General features: G+C 41.4%; 1 long non-coding RNA gene across 2 annotated transcripts; it reads left to right on the top strand.

The window, feature by feature from the left end:
* Positions 1 to 51: 51 nt before the first annotated feature.
* Positions 52 to 19,613, top strand: LOC122676043. 2 transcript variants are annotated; one of them, XR_006335401.1, is made up of 3 exons: positions 52 to 543; positions 964 to 1,058; positions 19,554 to 19,613. It is a non-coding gene; the product is annotated as an uncharacterized LOC122676043 (long non-coding RNA). The 2 variants fall into 2 exon arrangements; XR_006335400.1 differs by lacking the exon at positions 19,554 to 19,613 and adding an exon at positions 8,426 to 8,820.
* The last annotated feature ends 1,459 nt before the right edge of the window (positions 19,614 to 21,072 follow it).

Here is a 21,072-nt window from a genome sequence, read left to right as displayed (position 1 = left end):
GAAGCGGCGAGGGTGGGCGCGGAGCCGTGAGCGCCGGGCGGGGGGCGGGTGTGAGAGAGCCGCGCGGAGCCGGGGGAGGGGCGGCCAGGTGCCCGGGGCGCGCGCCCGGGGGCGCGGGGGGCGGAGCCCGGCCTGGGGTGCGGGTCCCGGCTCCCTCAGTGACTGCCCCCGGGCTCGCGCGTGAGGGGAGCCGGGCAGACGCCCGCCCCCTCACAAAGCCTGAGGAAGCGGCGGGGACGGGGTGAGGGGCCGGAAAGGGCGTGAGGGGTGGAGGGGCCCCCGGGTACTGCCGCCTTCCCGGGAGCGGCGAGGGCACGGGGGCCAAGCCGGCTCTCAGGTCTTTGCGTCTGGGCTTCCTCTGGGTGCACAACCCGAGGGAGCGAGCTGAGAGGTGGTCCCCGGGAGGCGGCTGTCCCTCCTCGGGGGCCCGCGCAGGAGGGCAGAGGCCGGAGGGAAGGGGCTGAGCGAACAGGCCGAGTCTGACACGTCGAAGGAGAAGGAGCTCTCTTCTCTCCGACCCCCGGCCCTCCGCACCTTGAGGAGGTTAGAAAAGGGGGCGTCCGGGGATGGCTGCCCTCCCGGGGGGCGCAGCACCCGTGGGCGGGGGAGGGAACGACGCCGCCGGCCTTCTGGGCGGAACGGCAGCATCTCTGCAGCCACGCTGGCTCTGGTCGCCCGAGTCTTTCTCTACCCCACAGTTCCAATCTGAAGCAAGGCGATGATGGTTCTCTCCCCCCAAAGCATCCTGCCTGGCTTGCATTTTTTTTTTTTTCCGCCCTCTTTCTTCTTTCTCATCTGAAGGGTTTTGCCTCCCACTCGAGAAAAATCAATTTAAAAAAAAAAAAAGGAAAGATGTGCTGGATGCATCCTTGGATGGAGGAGGAGAGGAATGACTCCCTCACCCTGCCACACACGCCCCCACGCCACCCCACAGCTCTGAAACGGCTTTTCTTTCTTCGGCAGTCGCACTCTGTTGCCATTCCAGGCTTGTGTGGGAGAAGACTGCTGTGCGCCTGTGTCTGTCCGCCCGGGCGACTCCAGCCTTCGGTTAATGAAAGGTACAGATGGTTAGAACACAAATGTGTGACGTCAGGCTTGGTTTTTGAAAGTTCTCGGTTCCCTGCATCAATTGTGTCTCTTGGGACGGACTTATTTAGAGGATCGATTTTGGTCTAATGGCAATCAGGAGAAAAGGGAACCTATGCCAGGAATGTCAGTGTCTTGTTACAGAAAGCTTCTTTTAGCTCCATAAAAAACGGAAAATACCAGAGTGCAAAACGGAAAGCGCCGCTGATTAATAGCCTGATCCTTCCAGTATTCTTTGACATACCAAAGCTTCGATTCTATACAAACAATTTCTTATCTAATGACATTTCTCATCATAAATTATATTTCCTACTTAAAATGGAGGGATTTGCACAACTGCGAGGTAACATGATGAAACCAAACAGCTCTTGCTTTGCATCCTCAGTACCTCTCCCCCTTCATCAACTCCTGCACATTAAATAGGGATACTGTTTGCCACCCAGTCTCTCCTTTCAGTTCAGTGAAGGTGAAGGAGTTAATATTGTGAAAACACTTGAGTTCTCCGAAACAGAGATGCTGTGGTAATATTACTGGAGTACTTTTGATCACAAGATGCCTTTATAAACAGTTACCCATGTGCTGTGTCCACTACAGAGTTCCTTGTCCAGGAGTGTTAAGAATTTACTCTCATTCACACACAAGCCTATTAAGACCTGTGGCTGTCTAGCCAAGAATTAATACATCACCCTCTCCCAGCAACCCACTCCCAATAATCTCTCTTCTAAGTTTAAGTTCTAGAATTTAAAAGCACAACAGGAACTTGATTAGGAGCAAGGCAAAGATTCACTTTTGGGAAAACAAATACATTTGGAAGGTGAACAAAAATCATGGGTCAAAAATGCATTTTAATAGATTTTAGGCTTGAGCTAATGAAACTTTTCAGGGCTCTTCTGAAGTTTTCTAATTAATAATAGTTAATGAAAGTATTTTATAAGTCACCATCCCTGACAGCCTTGCAAATAGAAGGATCCAAACTCTCCTTATAGATAATGTTTAATATCCAGGTCAGGTCTAACCCTCCTCCACCCTAACCACCATTTAATTTGTGTCTTAATTTCACCATTTGTAAAAACTAAGCATAACATTATCTGGCCTACACATCTCATACAATCAAATAAGATAATGGTATGAAAGGCTGTGGGAACTCTGCAGAACCATTCAAATTTAATGTTATTGTAGCAACTACATTTCCATTATCAGGACAAAGAGTAACAGTCATTCTGAAAAACAGGAATAAGAAATTATGTAATTTAGCAATAGGATTAAATAAGGGTTATATTCAAATTCTGACAGTAATTTTTATATCTTTATTATAAGGTTATTCCAGCCTCTATATATAAATATATATACCTTTAATATACCTTGTAATATATGTAATCTGCATATAAGTTAAATAAGCAAGGTAACAATATACAGCCTTGATGGACTCCTCTCCCAATTTGGAACCAGTCTGTTGTTCCATGTCCAGTTCTGACTGTTGCTTCTTGACCTGCATACAGATTTCTCAGGAGGCATGTAAGATAGTCTGATATTCCCATCTCTTTAAGGATTTCCACAGTTTGTTGTGATCCACACAATGAAAGGCTTTGGCGTAGTCAACGAAGTAGAGGTAGATGGTTTTCTGGAACTCTCTTGCTTTGTCAATGATCCAGTGGATGTTGGCAATTTGATCTCTGGTTCCTCTGCCTTTTCTAAATCCAGCTTATACATCTGGAAGTTCACGGTTCACGTACTGTTGAAGCCTGGCTTGGAGAATTTTGAGCATTACTTTGCTAGTGTGTGAGATGAGTGCAATTGTCTGGTAGTTTGAACATTCTTTGGCATTGCCTTTCTTTGGGATTGGAATGAAAACTGACCTTTTCCAATCCTATGGCCACTGCTGAGTTTTCCAAATTTGCTGGCATATTGAGTGCAGCACTTTCACAGCATTGTCTTTCAGGATTTGAAATAGCTCAACTGGAATTCCATCATCTCTACTGGCTTTGTTCGTAGTGATGCTTGCTAAGTCCCACCTGACTTCACATTCCAGGATGTCTGGCTCTAGGTGAGTGATCACACTGTCATGGTTATCTGGGTCATGAAGATCTTGTTTGTATAGTTCTTCTGTGTATTCTTGCCACCTTTTCTTACTATCTTCTGCTTCTCTTAGGTCCATGCCATTTCTGTCTTTTATTGTGTCCATCTTTGCATGAAATGTTCCCTTGGTATCTCTAATTTTCTTGAAGAGATCTCTAGTCTTCCCATTGTATTCTCTCTTTCTCTCTCTCTCTTTAGTCGCTCAGTCGTGTTTGACACTTGCGACCCCATGGACTGTAGCCCGCCAGGCTCCTCTGTCCATGGAATCCTCCGGGCAAGAATACTGGAGTGGGTTGCCATTTCCTTCTCCAGGGGATCTTCCTGACTCAGGAATCTAACCGAGCTCTCCTGCATGGCAGGCAGATTCTTTACTGACTGAGCTATGAGGGAAGCCCCTCCCATTCTATTGTTTTCCTCTATTTCTTTGCATTGATCACTGAGGAAGGCTTTCTTATCTCTCCTTGCTATTCTTTGGAACTCCGCCTTCAGATGGGTATATCTTCCCTTTTCTCCTTTGCGTTTAGCTTCTTTTCTTTTCTCAGCTATTTGTAAGGCCTCCTCAGACAGCCATTTTGCCTTTTTGCATTTCTTTTTCTTGGGGATGGTCTTGATCACTGCCTCTTTTACAATGCTACAAACTTCTATCCATAGTTTTTCAGGCACTCTTGTCTACCAGATCTAATCCCTTGAATCCATTTGTCACCTTCACTGAATAAGGGAATTGATTTAGGTCATACCTGAAAGGTCTAGTGGTTTTCCCTACTTTCTTAAATTTTAGTCTGAATTTGGCAATAAGGAGTTCGTGATCTGTGCCACAGTCAGCTCCTAGTCTTGTTTATGCTGACTGTATAGAGCTTCTCCATCTTTGGCTGCAAAGAATATGAACAATCTGATTTCAGTATTGACCATCTGGTGGCGTCCATGTGTAGAGTTGTCTCTTTTGTTCTTGGAGGAGGGTGTTTGCTATGACCAGTATGTTCTCTTGGCAAAACTGTTAGCCTGTACCCTGCTTCATTTTGTACTCCAAGGCCAAACTTGCCTGTGTTTGACTTCCTACTTTTGCATTCCAGTCCTCTATGATGAAAAGGACATCTTTTTTGAGTTTTAGTTCTAGAAGGTCTTGTATGTCTTTATAGAACTGTTCAATTTCAGCTTCTTCAGCATTACTGGTCAGGGCATAGACTTGGATTGCTGTAGTATTGAATGGTTTGCCTTGGAAACAAACAGATGATTCTGTCATTTTTGAGATTGCACCCAAGTACTGCATTTCAGACTCTTTTGTTGACTGTGAGGGCTACTCCATTTCTTCTAATGGATTATTTCCCACAGTAGTAGATGTAATGGTCATCTAAATTAAATTCACTCATTCTGTTCCATTTTTGTTCACTGATTCCTAATATGTCATTGTTCACTCTTGGTCACCTATTTGACCACTTCCAATTTGCATTTATTCTTGAACCTAACATTCTGGGTTCATATGCAGTATTGTTCTTTATAGCATCAGACTTTACTTCCATTACCAGTCACATCCACAACTGGGCATTGTTTCTGCTTTGGCTTAAACTCTTCCTTCCTCCTGGAGCTAGTTCTCCACTCTTCTGCAGTAGCATATTGGGCACCTACCAGCCTAGGGAGTTTATCTTTCAGTGTCATATCTTTTGGCATTTTCATATTGTTTATGGGATTCTCAAGGCAAGAATGCTGAAGTGGTTTGCCGTTCCCTTCTCCAGTGGACCACATCCAGAAGTCATGTCTAAAATGATGGAAGGAAAGATATCATATAGATGTGACCACCTGGGTAATGGCTGTGAGCTAGGCAACCACACCCAAGTTTACTTGCTGTGCTATAGTGTGGTGGGTATTTACCAGCACTTTACATGGCTTATGTCCTTTAAATTTTTCAGTAACCTTTTAGGGTTAGGAAACTGGGGCCCAAAGATAGGGTGTGCCCTTAGCAGGGCCTGGATATACAAGGACCTGGAAAGTCAAAAGCTTCCTAGTTTATGTTGTAGGAGATAGACAACTACTGATAACTTTTGAGCAGATAATCCTTATATTATAAAAGGATTTTTATGATGAACCTGAAATATATGGAAAATGCATAAAAGAAACTGCCAAAGCAGCAAAGGTATGTTCAGGGACCTGGAGCATAGAATGGGAAGACCTCATATACATATGAAAGAGTTTCTGGAGATGGGGAAATAAAGCATGAAGGAGAAGCAGCCTCCATAGCAATAATCTGTGAGAATTTGTCAGACTTAACGAGAAATGAATTATCAGATCAAAGGAAGATGCTTAGGCTCAAGTGGCATAATTTTTTTTTTAATTGAGACCCATACATAATAGTGAAATTAGAGAATACCAAAGACTTGGTCTTTCTTACCAAGTAAGAAATGTGCAATGATACCACTGAGAAAAGTGAACTTATTTAAAAGGAATGACAGCCATCCTGTTAGCAAATTTATTAGCAACAATTGGCTACGGAAGACATTGAAAGTGTCTTCAGTGTATTGAGAGTCCATTACTGAGTAGCTAGAACTCTATTCCTAGCTAAACCATCTTTCTCAAGAGGAAGAACAGAATAAACACATTTTTAAAATTTAGGACTCACAGATGGTCATTGAAAAAAATACAAAAGAATACACTCCAACATGAAAAAAGCTGAACCCAAAAGGAATAAGTAAGTGAGTGGGAGAAGGAAGAATAAACAAATAAATCAGCTAATATCTTGGTTAATCTAAATCAACAGTATTTTTTTAAAAGACTAGTATTTGAGAATTTTAAAACCCTGTGAAATTAAGTTATTAGCCCTTCAAAATGTGGTGAAAAAAGTTAGTCGCACTGTGCCACTGTCTGACTCTGCGATCCCATGTGCTATAACCAGCCTGGCTCCTTTGTACATGGAATTCTCCAAGCAGGAACACTGGAGTGGGCTGCCATTCCCTTCTCCAGGAGATCTTCCCAACCCAGGGATTGAACCTGGGTCTCCTGTGCTGCAAGCAGATTCTTTACCAACTGAGCCACTAGAGAAGCCAACATGTGGTAGATGATGGCAGAAAGGACTTCTGAGTTAAACATGACTTTTTTTTATTCAGAAGGAGTAAAGTAGTCTTAAATTTTAGACTTTGAGAAGCTACTACATTAGTAAAAGTTTTTTGTTTCAAACAATGAAATCCAAGCAAGAATTTCTTAAATTGACCTTCAGCAGCTCCGACTCACTGGGAGAGCTGAAAAAACAAGCTTGGGCTGAGCTTCTAGAAAAAGTGCTCTAAATCATGCAATAGGGCTGGTGTGATAAAGATACTGCTGCTGTTCCCAACAAGCACCAAATGCTAGGAGCTCAGTTTCTCCTCATCTGCTCCTGCCATCAGCATCAATGCCAGATCTGTGTCAGAAACTTAGTCTTGCAGTCACTGCCACCTCCACAAGCTGGATGTTGGCCTCTTCCTACACCAGGACAATGGGAGCCCCATGCAGAGCTTATATCCTTACATCCTCCCATTTCCACTGGTGCTTCCGGTTAGCAGGTCCAGTGTCATAGGCCTGCATCCTAGCTGCAAGGGAGGCAGGGAATTTGAGTTCTCAATTTTATACTGAGGAATAGGTATCTATAACCAGGGAATCATCCCAAATATAAAAGGCTATTTAAAAGGTTATGGCAGCCTTGAATATGACAGGATCCACTAGTGATATACTTACTAAACCTAGAAGGAGATTCACCAAAATAAGAGAAATAGAATGTGTACCTTCTAAACCTATAGAGAGAGGAAAATAAAATGACCTAGAGAAAAGTCCAGGTTAGCAGACAAGAAAGAAAAAAAAGCAAATTAAAATTAATGATAAATAGGAAACTCCAATTATATTGTAGAAAAAGGTCCAAGTATATTATTAATCACAAAAAATATATATGGTTTAGGCCTGTCTTTTAAAAAGTAACAACACCAAAAAGAAAAAGTTACTCAGTCATGTCTGACTCTGCGATCCCATGGACTAGAGCTCACCAGGCTCCTCTGTCCATGGGATTTTCCAGACAGGAATACTAAAGTGGGTTGCTATTCCCTTCTCCAGAGGATCTTCCCGACCCAGGAATCAAACCCAGGTCTTCTGCATTGCAGGCAGTTTCTTTACTGTCTGTGCCAATTGGATCCCCAAAAGCAACAACAACACAACAAATCATTCAGACTGGATTTTTAAATAAACCCAACTATATGCTGTTTGCAAGATACATGGTTAGAACATAGAAGAAGTTTGAGGAAAGGCAATTAAAGAAACCTATATACCAAGAAAGTACTAACCAAAAAATTGTTCTTCTAATAACATTAATACCAGTTATAATTTAAGCAAGAGGGTTAATTGAGATAAAGAGGTGATGTATAGGAATCATAAAAGGAACTACCCCCCATGATATATTCATAAACTCATGTGCACTTAACCACATAAAGCAAAATTTAATGGGACTTCATAGAGAAATTGGCAGATGTACCATTTAAAAACTAACAATCAGGCAAAGCATTAAAATATCATAAAATCAATAAGCTTCATACCATGTGAGATAACATAATCTACAGGAAAAAAATAGTTCATGCTACTGCTCCAAGACACTAAATATTGCCATTTTACATGTAGACTTTACCAACATACAGGAAGAAAAATGCCTTTTGTTTGTTATGTTTCACAAAGAAACTGAGAACCAAGTATAACCAAGATTAGTGATGACCAAGTCCTTGCTCAGTCATCTTGTCTTCCAAACCAACCTTGGACCTGTCCAGTTCTTTGACAAGGGCAATTATTTCAACAACAGGGCCCTGGGAGCCATTTCACTGCATCAAAAGCTCTTCTGAGGGGGTCTCTGCTTAACTGCCTTAATTATCTCTCTGCTGGTAATTGCTCCACTATGGTTGAAATACATGGAAAATGCATATAATAGACTGCCTGAGGTAAAAATATACATTTGTATACAGTTCAGTCACTCAGTCATGTCCGGCTCTTTGCAACCCCATGGACTGCAGCACGCCAGGCCTCCCTGTCCAACACCAACTCCTGGAGCCCACAGAGTTTGATATAAACTCTTAAAAACCAAGCAAGCAAATATTTGGACCAAAAAAAAAAATGTTTTAACTCTCAAAGGAAATATTTGTTGTTGCTTAGTCACTTCGTCATATCTGACTCTTTTGTGACCCCATGAACTGTAGCCTGCCAGGCTCTTCTGTCCATTGGATTTCCCAGGCAAGAATACTGGAGTGTGTTTCCATTTCTTCTCCAGGGGATCTTCCTGACCCAGGGATCAAGCCTGCATCTCCTGCATTGTCAGGGGGTTTCTTTACCACTGAGCCACTAGGGAAGACCTTAGAGGAAAGTAGACTGCAACATTAAATAAAATTTGAGTGACAGAAATATGAATCCTTTCTTCTATTTTTCTGTATTGTGCATATTTTATTTGATGAGGATTGTTTGAGTAGTTTACAGATATATTGGCGCTTCATGATTTCATTACTTCATTGGAGTAAAAAAGGCATGAGATGTAGAAAATGGCAACAGAAAGTGTGACTGCATCAATAAGCACATTAAATGCGATTGGACTGAACACACTACTGAAAAGGCAGATTTTATCAGGGTAAATAAAAAAGCAAGATCTGACTCCATGTCAAAGGTCAGCAAGAGACACACTGAAATTCAAAAATATAAGTAGATATAAAGTAAAGGATGGAAAAGATACAACGTGTAAGAAACAGACACAAGAGAATGTAATGGGTACAGCCACTACAGAAAACAGTACGGAGGTTCCTTAGAAAGCTGAAGAGAGAATTACGGTATGATCAGCAACCCCACTCCTGCGCATATATTCAGACAAAACGGTAATTCAAAAAGATACATGCACCCCTATGTTCATAGAAGCACTCTTCACAATAGCCAAGACATGGAAGCAATCTAAATGTCCATCGAGAGATGAATGGATAAAGAAGATGTGATACATATATACAATGGAATACTACTCAGGCATAAAAAAGAACGAATAATGCCATCTGCAGTAACATGGATAGACCTAGAGAGTCAGAAAGAGACAAATACCATGTGATATCACTTATATGTGGAATCTAATATATAACACAAATGAACCTATTTACAGAACAAAAACAGACTCATAGACATGGAAAACTGACTTTTGGTTGCTAAGAGGAGGGTTTTGGAGGATGGTTGGAGTGGGAGGGTGAGTTTAGCTAGGTAAGCTATTATTTATGGAATGGATAAACAATATGATCTGACTGAATACATTTTGATAAAAGGTTGAAATATCTAGAAGATGTAGCAATTGTAAATATATATACATCTAAGAACCAACTCCCAAAATGTATGAAACAAAACCCAGCAGAACTGAAAGGAGAAATAGACAATCAATAACAGAAATTTCAACAACCTACTTTAAATAATTGATAGTACAACTTTAGAAGATTTTAACAACACTATAAACCAACTTGTATTAACTAGTATTTATAGAACACTCTACTCAATAATCACAACATACACATTTTTTTTCAAGTGCACATGGAACATTATAGGATAGACCATATACTGGAGTCCAAAATAAGTTCCAATAAAGTAAAGAATATTGAACTTATACAAAGCATATCCTCTGATCACAATGAAATTAGAGATCCATAACAAATGAATCTGAGAAAACACCACAAATTTGGAAGCAGCACCCTGCTAGAAAACCAATGAGTTAAAGAAGAAATTGCAAGGAAAATTGAATAAGTTGGACTAAATGAAAACAAAAACACAACATATCAAAAGTTATGGGATGGATCTATAACAGTCCTTAGAGTGAAGTATATAGTTTTAGATTCCTATATCAGAAAAGAAAAAAAGTCTTAAAAATCTAAACTTCCCCCTAAAAAACTAGAAAACAAAGAGCAAAAGAAACCCAAAGCAAGGAGAAGGAGTGAAATGATAACTGTTATAAAAGAAAAACAACAGACAAAAAAATTTTAATTTGGTCCTTCGAAAAGATCAACAAAATTGGCAAATCCTTAACTAGACTGACTAAGGAAACAAGAGAAAAGGCACTAATTATCAACATCAGGAATAACAAAGGGTATTGCTACCAACCCTACAGAAATTAAAAGTATTACAAGGGCATATTATCTGGAAACCGAAATGGCAACTCACTCTAGTATTCTTACCTGGGAAATCCCATAGACAGAGGAGCCTAGAGAGCTATACAGTTCATGGGGTCACAAAAGAGTCAGACCTGACTGAGCAATTAAACAAGGGAATATTATTGACAACTTGACACCAACAAATTAAAAAACTTGGATTAAGTGAACAAATTTCTAGAAGTACACAAAACCAACTCAAGAAGAAATAGAATATTTGACTAAACATACAGGTAAAAAATTTTAATTGCTTTTGAATGTGGTGCTGGAGAAGACTTTTGAAGTCCCTTGGACAGCAAGGAGGTCAAACCAGTCAGTCCTAAGGGAAATCGGACCTGACTATTCATTGGAAGGGTTGATGCTGAAGTTCCAATACTTTGCCCACCTGATGTGAAGAGCCAACTCACTGGAAAAGACCCTGATGCTGGGAAAGATTGAGGCAGGAGGAGTAGGGGGAAACAGAGGATGAGATGGTTGGATGGCATCACCCAGTGGACATGGGTTTAAGTGAACTTTGAGAGATAGTGAAGGATAAGGAGGACTGGCATGCTGCAGTCCTTGGGGTTACAGAATCAGACAAGACTAATCAACTGAACAAAAACAGAAATATATTGAATTAGTGATTTAAAATCTCACAAAGAGAATCTCTCCCCTAGATGGCTTTACCAATGAATTTTATCAAATGTTTAAAGAAGGAATAGTACTCAGTTCAGTTCAGTTCAGTTCAGTCGCTCAGTTGTGTCCGACTCTTTGCAACCCCATGAATCACAGCATGCCAGGCCTCCCTGTCCATCACCAACTCCCAGAGTTTACTCTAGCCTTTCATAAACTCTTTCAGAAGACAAAAAAGAGAACACTTTCCAATTTATGAGGCCAGTGTTACTCCCAATACCATAGCCAGACAAAGACATCACAAGAAGAAAAAAAAAAGCTACAGAACAATTCTTCATGGACAAATATTTAAAAATTCTTAACAAAATATCAAATCAAGTTCATTAAAATATATATATGTATGTATAATACATAAAAATTATATATAATATATAATTCCATATATAATTATATATATATGGTTTCCATATATATATATGGTTTCCCTAATGGCTCAGTGGGTAAAGAATCCACCTGCAATTCAGGAGACACAGGAGATGCAGGTTCGATCCCTGAGTCAGGAAGATCCCTTGGAGGAGGAAATGGCAACCCACTGTAGTATTCTTGCCTGGAAAATCCTATGGACAGGGAAGCCTGGTGGGCTACAGTCCAAAGGGTCCCAAACAGTCAGACATGACTGAGTGACTAAGCACGATATATCTATATTCATTCACCCAGTTGTGTCCAGCTCTTAGCAACCCTGTGGACCATGAACCACCCAAGATGGGTGGAGTCATGGATGGGTCATGGTGGAGAGTTCTGACAAAAATGTGGTCCCCTGGAGAAGGGAATGGCAAACCACTTCAGTATTCTTGCCTTGAGAACCCCATGAACAATATGAAAATGCAAAAAGATAGGACACTGAAAGATAAACTCCCCAGGCCAGTAGGTGCCCAATATGCTACTGCAGAAGAGTGGAGAAATAGCTCCAGAAGGAATGAAGAGGCTAAGTCAAAACAGAAACAATGCCAATTGTGGATGTGACTGGTGATGGAAGTAAAGTTCAATGCTGTAAAGAACAGTATTGCATAGGAACCCAGAATATTAGGTCCATGAATCAAGACAAATTGGATGTGGTCAAACAGGAGATGGCAAGAGTGAACATTGACATTTTAGGAATCAGTGAACAAAAATGAACTGGAATCGGTGAATTTAATTCATATGACCATTATATCTACTATTGTGGGCAAGAATCCATTAGAAGAAATGGAGTAGCCCTCATAGTCAACAAAACAGTCTGAAATGCAGTACTTGGGTGCAATCTCAAAAATGACAGAATGATGTTTGTTTCCAAGGCAAACATTCAATATTACAGTATTCCAAGTCTATGCCCCAACCAGCAATGCTGAAGAAGCTGAACAGTTCTATGAAGACCTACAAGACATTCTAGAACTAACACTCAAAAAAGATGTCCTTTTCATCATAGGGGACTGGAATGCAAAAGTAGGAAGAGATACCAGGAGTAACAGGCAAATTTGGCCTTGGAGTACAGAATGAAGCAGGGCAAAGGCTAACAGTTTTGGCAAGAGAACGCACTGGTCATAGCAAACACCCTCTTCCAACAACACAAGAGAAGACTCTACACATGGACATCACCAGATGGCCAACACCAAAATCAGATTGATTATATTCTTTGCAGCCAAAGATGAAGAAGCTCTATACAGTCAGCAAAAACAAGACCGGGAGCTGGCTGTGGCTCAGATCATGAACTCCTTATTGCCAAATTCAGACTTAAATTTAAGAAACTAGGGAAAACCACTAGACCTTTCAGGTCTGACCTAAATCAAATCCCTTACGATTATTCAATGGAAGAGACAAATAGATTCAAGGGATTAGATCTGATAGACGGATGCCTGAAGAACTATGTACAGTGGTTCATGACATTATACAGGAGGCAGTGATCAAGACCATTCCCAAGAAAAAGAAATGCAAAAAGGCAAAATGGTTGTCTGAGGAGGACTTACAAATAGCTGAGAAAATAAGAGAGGCAAAAGGCAAAGGAGAAAAGGAAAGATATACACATTTGAATGCAGAGTTCCAAAGAATAGCAAAGAGAGATAAGAAAGCCTTCCTCAGTGATCAGTGCAAAGAAATAGAGAAAAACAATAGAATGGGAAAGACTAGAGATCTCTTCAGGAAAATTAGAGATACAAGGAAATATTTCATGCAAAGATGGACACAATAAAGGATAGAAATGCTATCGACCTAACAGAAGCAGGAGATATTTCCCAGCATCAGGGACTTTTCCAATGAGTCGTCTGTTCACATCAGATGACAGAAATACTGAGCTGCTGCTTCAGCATCAGTCCTTCCAGTGAATATTCAGGGTTGATCTCCCTTAAGATTGACTGGTTCGATCTCCTTGCTGTCCAGGGGACTTTTAGGAGTCTTCTCCAGCACCTCAGTTAGAAGGCATCAATTCCTTGGCGTTCTACCTTCTTTACTGCCCAGCTCTCACAACCATACATGACCACTGGGAAGACCGTAGCCTTGACTGTACAGACCTTTGTCAGCAGAGAAATGTCTCTGCTTTTCAACACACTGTCTAGGTTTGTCATTGCTTTCCTGCCAAGAAGCAATCATCCTCTGATGTCATGGCTGCAGTCACTAGCCACAATGATTTTGGAGCCCAAGAAAAGGAAATCTGTCACTACCTCCACCTTTTCCCCTTCTATTTGCCATGTAGTAACGGGGCTGGATGCCATGATCTTAGTTTTTTTATTACTTAGTCTTAAGCTGGCTCTTTCACTCTCCTCCTCCACCCTCAACAATAGCCTCTTCAAATCCTCTTCGCTTTCTGCCATTAGAGTGGTATCATCTGCATATCTGAGGTTAATGATGTTTGTCCCCCTGTCTTGATTCCGGCTTGTAACTCATCCCGTCTGGGGTTCCTCATGATGTGCTCAGCATATAGATTAAACAAACAGCATGACAGCAGACAGCCCTGCCATACTCATTTCTTGATCTCAAACCAATCAATTGTTCCATACAGGGTTCTAACTGTTGCTTCTAGACCCGCATACAGGTTTCTCAGGAGACAGGTAAGATGGTCTGATATTCCCATCTCTCTAAGAGCTTTCCACAGTTTGTCATGATCTCACTCAAAAAAAGCTTTACCATAGTCGATGAAACAGAAGTAGATGTCTTTCTGAGATTCCCTTACTTTCTCTATCATCTAGCAAATGTTGGCAATTTGATCTCTAGTTCCTGTTACTTTTCTGAACCTAACTTGGATATCTGGAAGTTCTTCATTCACATAATGCTGAAGCCTAGCATGCAAGATTTTTTTTTTTTTTTTTTTTTTTTGCATGCAAGATTTTAAGCATGACCTTACTAGTATGGGAGATGAGTGCAATTGTCCAATGGTTAGCACATTCTTTGGTACTACCCTTCTTGGGAATTGGGATGAGGATTGACCTTTTCCAGTCCTGTGGCCACTGCTGGGTCTTCCAGATTTGCTGACATAATGAATGCAAAACCTTGATGGCATCATCCTTTAGGGATTTGAGTAGTTCTGCTGGAATTTCATCGCATCCACTAGCTTTATTAACAACAGTGCTTTCTAAGGCCCACTTGACTTCGCACTCCAGAATATTTGGCTCTGGGTGACTAACCACCCCATTGGAGCAATCCAGTTCATTACAGTCTTTTTTTATCCAGTCCTTCCTTGTATTCTTTCCATCTCTTCTTGATCTCTTGGGCATCTACTAGGTCTCTACCGTATTTATCCTTTATTGTGCCCATCTTTGGGCAGAATGCTCCCTTGATGTTTCCAATTTTCCTGAAGAGATCTCTGGTATTTCCCCCTTTGTCGTTTTCTTCTCATATTAAACACTTCATTGAAGAAGGCCTTCTTATTTCTTCTAGCTATTCCTTTAGTTGAAACTCTTTAGTTGAATTCCCTCTCTCCCTTGCTTTTTGCTTCTCTTTGGTCTTCCACTATTCATAAAACCTCCTCAGATAACCACCTTGCCTTCTTGCTTTTCTTTTCCTTTGGTATGGTTTTGTTCACCACCTCCTGTACAAGTATTACAGGCATCTGTCCATAGTTCTTTAGGCACACTGTTATCTAGATCTAGTCCCTTGAATCTATTCATTACCCCTACTATGAATTCATACAGGATTTGATTTAAGTCATACCTGGCTAGCCTAGTGTTTTTCCCAGATCTCTTTAGTTTAAGCCTGATTTTTGCTATAAGAAGCTGATGATCTGGGCCACAGTCAGCTCCAGGTCTTGTTTTTGCTGAGTGTATACAACTTCTCCATCTTCAGCTACAAAGAATGTAATCTATCTGATTTTGGTATTGACCATTTAGTGATGTCCATGTGTAAAATTGTCTCTTGTGTTGTTGAAAAATAGTATTTGCTATGACTAGTGCATTGTCTTGGCAGAATTCAGTTAGCCTTTGCCCTGCTTCATTTTGTTAGCCAAGGCCAGACTTGCCTGTTACTCCAGAGATATCTTGATTTCCTACTTTTGCATTCCAATCCTGGATGATGAATAGAACATCTCTTTTTTGGTGTTAGTTCTAGGAGGTCTTCTAGGTCTTCATAGAATTGATCAAGTTCAGTTTCTTCAGCATCGGTTGTAGGGTCCTAGACTCAGATTACTGTAATGTTGAATGGCTTGCCTTGGAAATGAACCAAGATCATTCTGTCCTTTTTGAGGTTGTACCCAAGTCCTGTATTTCAGACTGTTGTTTATGAGGGCTACTCCATTTCTTCTAAGGGATTCTTGCCTGCAGTAGTAGATGTAATGGTTTTCTGAATTAAATTCACCCATTCCCATCCATTTTCATTTGCTGATTCCTATGATGTCAGTGTTTATTCTTACGTGAACTCTCCTCTGCTCTTCCCCAGTAGCATACTGGATACCTTTAGACCTGGGGGACTCGTCTTTGAGTGTGTTATCTTTTTCACCTTTTATGTAGTTCACAGTGTTCTCACGGCAAGTATACTGGGGTGATGTGCCATTCCTTCCTGCAATGGATCACCTTTCATCAGAACTCTCTGCTATGACCCATCCATCTTGGGTGGCCCTGCAGAGCAGGGCCTCAGTGATCCATGAAGGGGATATATACCATGACCAAGTTCGATTTACTTCAGGAATACAAGGTTAGTTTAACATCTGGAAATATCAAATTACCAAATAGTTTAACATCTGAAAATATCAAATTTTTTTGATAATGTCAAATAGAGTTTAACATCAACATTAAAATATACTTTATACATATATATATATATATATACACACACACATACACACACACACCATGAGTCAGTTGGACTTATTTCAGGAATGCAGTTAGTTTAACATCTGAAAATCAATTAATGTACTATACTGTATTAATAGAATACAGGACAAAAATCACATGCACATGCACTACAAGTAAGGAAATATGAACTCAGTGAACCTGAATCTTTTCTACGGGACAGTAAACATGCCTGTGAGCTTTCTTGATGGGTCAGCAGTAAAGAATCTGCCTGCAATGCAGGAGACCCAGGTTCTATCCCTGGGTCAAGAAGATCCCCTGGAGGAGGCCATGGCAACTCACTCCAGTATTTCTTCCTGGAGGATCCCATGGACAGAGGACCCTGACAGGCTACAGTCCACAAGGTCTCAGAGAGTAGGTCATGGCTGAAGTGACTGAGCATGCACGCACAAACATGCCTGTCCTTTGCTCCAGAGAGGGACTTTACCTTTATTACAGTGACCAGGAAGCTTCCCTGATGCTGGTTCCAAAGGAAGACACTGTTCCTATCCCCAAAGCTTTCCACTCTACAAAACATCCTTAATAAGATAGCCTGGAACAAAGGCAATGTGAGACACACGGAAAATGGTCTAAACAGAAAATGTAGCCATAATTAAGAGCACAGATACTTCATCCATCTTGCAGCATGGAGGTTGGGAGAGTAGAGAAGATGAGATAATTGGACAAGATGTTGTTAGCTCTCTTTTTAGTTTTTTTTCTTCACAGTGTCTCAGTAGATGAGAGTATCAGATAAGAGGGAGGACTGGGCATAGGGAGTCTGGAAGACTGAGAGAGGGTAGACAAAGGAAATACAGTTACTGGGTACTACCCAGGGCCCTCCTGTAATTGATGGTCATAAATTTAAATAAAGTCACAGTTATGACTGTTTTAACCAGATTTGTTCCATTTCTAAAATCATGGCATCCAGTCCCATCACTTCATGGGAAATAGATGCGGAAACAGTGAGAGACTTTATTTTTGGGGGGGCTCCAAAATCACTGCAGGTGGTGATTGCAGCCATGAAATTAAAAGACACTTACTCCTTGAAAGGAAAGTTATGACCAACCTAGACAGCATATTAAAAAGCAGAGACATTACTTTGTCAGCAAAGGTCCATCTAGTCAAGGCTATGGTTTTTCCAGTAGTCATGTATGGATGTGAGAGTTGGACTATAAAGAAAGCTGAGCGCCAAAGAATGGATGCTTTTGAACTGTGATGTTGGAGAAGACTCTTGAGAGTCCCTTGGACTGCAAGGAGATTCAACCAGTCCATTCTAAAGGAGATCAGTCCTGAGTGTTGATTGGAAGGACTGATGCTGAAGCTGAAACTCCAATACTTTGGTCACCTGATGTGAAGAGCTGACTCATTTAAAAAGACCCTAATGCTGGGAAAGATTGAAGGCAGGAGGAGAAGGGGATGACAGAGGATGAGATGGTTGGATGGCATCACCGACTCAACGGACATGGGTTTGGGTAGACTCTGGGAGTTGGTGATGGACAGGGAGGCCTGGTGTGCTGCTGCTCATGGTGTCGCAAAGAGTCAGACACGACTGAGTGACTGAACTAAACTGAACTGTTCCACTTCTTGGGTGTAAGGACAAAGTAGGCAGAGGACTGGTGTTAACCAGGATTGTAGTTTTTCTGGGCAAGCTTGATAGACAAAAAGTAGATGCACCCAGAGAAGAGAAGACAGTGGTGGCCCAGGGAGTGGAGGCTGAATGAAGAAGAGAGTGAGGAAAGGAAGGACAGTGGAAAATGAATGGGGCTAAAGGACCAGAGCTGCTGATGTGGCTGGACGGTGTTTGGAGTGCAGGTATTAGAATACGTGAACTAGGAGACAGGAGGTGGCGGTCAAGTAATGAAGTGCTTAAAGTTGAGGTTTCAGTTCAGTTCAACCGCTCAGTTGTGTCCGACGCTTTGCGAACCCATGAATCACAGCACACCAGGCCTCCCTGTCCGTCACAAACTCCTGGTGTTTACTCAAACTCATGTCCATAGAGTCGGTGATGCCATCCAGCCATCTCATCCTCTGTTGTCCCCTTCTCCTCCTGCCCCCAATCCCTCCCAGCATCAGGGTCTTTTCCAATGAGTCAATTCTTCGCATGAGGTGGCCAAAGTATTGGAGTTTCAGCTTCCGCATCAGTCCTTCCAGTGAACACCCAGAACTGATCTCCTTTAGGATGGACTGGTTGAATCTCCTTGCAGTCCAAGGGACTCTCAAGAGTCTTCTCCAACATCACAGTTCAAAAGCATCCATTCTTTGGCACTCAGCTTTCTTTATAGTCCAACTCTCACATCCATACATGACCACTGGAAAAACCATAGCCTTGGCTAGACAGACCTTTGTTGGCAAAGTAATGTCTCTGCTTTTTAATATGCTGTCTAGGTTAGTCATAACTTTCCTTTCAAGGAGTAAGCATCTTTTAATTTTATGGCTGCAATCACAATCTGCAGTGATTTTGGAGCCCAAAAAAATAAAGTCTGACACTACTTTCACGGTTTCCCCATCTATTTCCCATGAAGTGATGGGACCAGATGCCATGATCTTAGTTTCCTGAATGTTGAGCTTTAAGCCAATTTTTCACTCTCCTCTTTCACTTTCATCAAGAGGCTTTTTAGTTCCTCTTCACTTTGTGCCATAAGGTGGTGTCCTCTGCATATCTGAGGTTATTGATATTTCTCCCGGCAATCTTGATTCCAGCTTGTACTTCTTCTAGCCCAGCGTTTCTCATGATGTACTCTGCATATAAATTAAATAAGCAGGGTGACAATATACAGTCTTGACATGCTCCTTTTCCTATTTGGAACCAGTCTGTTGTTCCATGTCCAGTTCTAACTGTTGCTTCCTTACCTGCATATAGGTTTCTCAAGAGGCAGGTCATGTGGCCTGGTATTCCCATCTCTTTCAGAATTTTCCACAGTTTATTGTAATCCACACAGTCAAAGGCTTTGGCATAGTCAATAATAGATGATTTTCTGGAACTCTCTTGCTTTTTCGATGATCCAGCAGATGTTGGCAATTTGATCTCTGGTTCCTCTGCCTTTTCTAAAACCAGCTTGAACATGTGGAAGTTCACAGTTCATGTATTTTTGAAGCCTGGCTTGGAGAATTTTGAGCATTACTTTTCTAGTGTGTGAGATGAGTGCAATTGTGTGGTAGTTTGAGCATTCTTTGGCATTTCCTTTCTTTGGGATTGGAATGAAAGCTGACCTTTTCCAGTCCTGTGGCCACTGCTGAGTTTTCCAAACTTGCTGGCATATTGAGTGCAGCACTTTCACAGCATTGTCTTTCAGGATTTCATTTTTTTCTTATTTTTTTTTTTTTTTTCTTTCAGGATTTGAAATAGCTCAACTGGGATTCCATCACCTCCACTAGCTTTGTTTGTAGTGATGCTTCCTAAGGCCCACCTCAGTTCACATTCCAGGATGTCTGGCTCTAGGTGAGTGATCACACATTCATGATTATCTGGGTCATGAAGATCTTTTTTGTACAGTCCTTCTGTGTATTCTTGCCACCTCTTCTTAATATCTACTTCTTCTGTTAGGTCCATACCATTTCTGTCCTTTATCAAACCCATCTTTGCATGAAATGTTCCCTTGGTATCTCTAATTTTCTTGAAGAGATCTCTAGTCTTTCCCATTCTGTTGTTTTCCTCTATTTATTTGCATTGATCGCTGAGGAAGACTTTCTGATCTTTCCTTGCTATTCTTTGGAACTCTGCATTCAAATGGGAATATCTTTCCTTTTCTCCTTTGCTTTTTGCTTCTCTTCTTTTCACAGCTATTTGTAAGGCCTCCTTAGACAGCCATTTTGCCTTTTTGCATTTCTTTTCCATGGGGATGGTCTTGATCCCTGTCTCCTGTACAATGTCATGAACCTCCATCCATAGTTCATCAGGCTCTCTGCCTATCAGATCTAGTCCCTTAAATCTATTTCTCACTTCCACTGTATAGTCATAAGGGATTTGATTTAGGTCATACATGAATGGTCTAGTGGTTTTCTCTACTTTCTTCAATTTAAGTCTGAATTTGGCAATATCCTTATTCAAATCAGTTCAGATCAGTTCATGATCTGAACCCCAGTCAGCTCCTGGTCTTGCTTTTGCTGACTATGTAGACCTTCTTCATCTCTGGCTGCAAAGAATATAATCAATCTGATTTCAGTGTTGACCATCTGGTGATGTCCATGTGTAGAGTCTTCTCTTGTGTTGTTGGAAGAGGGTGTTTGCTATGACCAGTGTGTTCTCCTGGCAAAACTCTATTAGCCTTTGCCCTGCTTCATTCTGTACTCCAAGGCCAAATTTGCCTGTTTCTCCAGGTGTTTCTTGACTTCCTCCTTTTGCATTCCAGTCCCCTATAATGAAAAGGACGTCTTTTTTGGGTGTTAGTTCTAAAAGGAAAGTTGAGGTTTAGAGCTATGCAAACATGGGAATGGGTAGCTGAGGGTGGAGGAAAAGATCACTGGAGGAGAGGTGTTCAGGAAACTGAGTGACCAGAGTGTCAGATGGATCATTTATGAGCTTGTCGGAGTCACCAAGAGAAGCTGGAGTCTGGTGGAGAGAAAGACAGGCAGGTGCTAAACTGTTCAAGGAATGATGGGGGGGGGGGGGTAACCGGGAAGTTACTAAGGATTAGGACAGGGAGGGTGGCAGCTGCTCTGGACTGGTGGCAGACTATTCCTTCATTTAGTAAGTATTTCTTTGTATATGACTAACTAACATTGTGGGAGAGAAACTATTTCACTGTTCTCAAGAAGTGTATGAGCTAACACAACGATAATGCATACACCTATAAGAAGCTAAACAACAGGGCAAGCATTGCAGTATGTGGAAGTAGAAAGAACAGTGACTCAAG

The sequence above is a fragment of the Cervus elaphus genome, chromosome 19, assembly GCF_910594005.1.
Source record: "Cervus elaphus chromosome 19, mCerEla1.1, whole genome shotgun sequence".
NCBI classification, from domain to species: Eukaryota; Metazoa; Chordata; class Mammalia; order Artiodactyla; family Cervidae; genus Cervus; species Cervus elaphus.
Note: the sequence above shows the minus strand (reverse complement) of the source record. Positions and strands in the feature narration are given on the sequence as shown.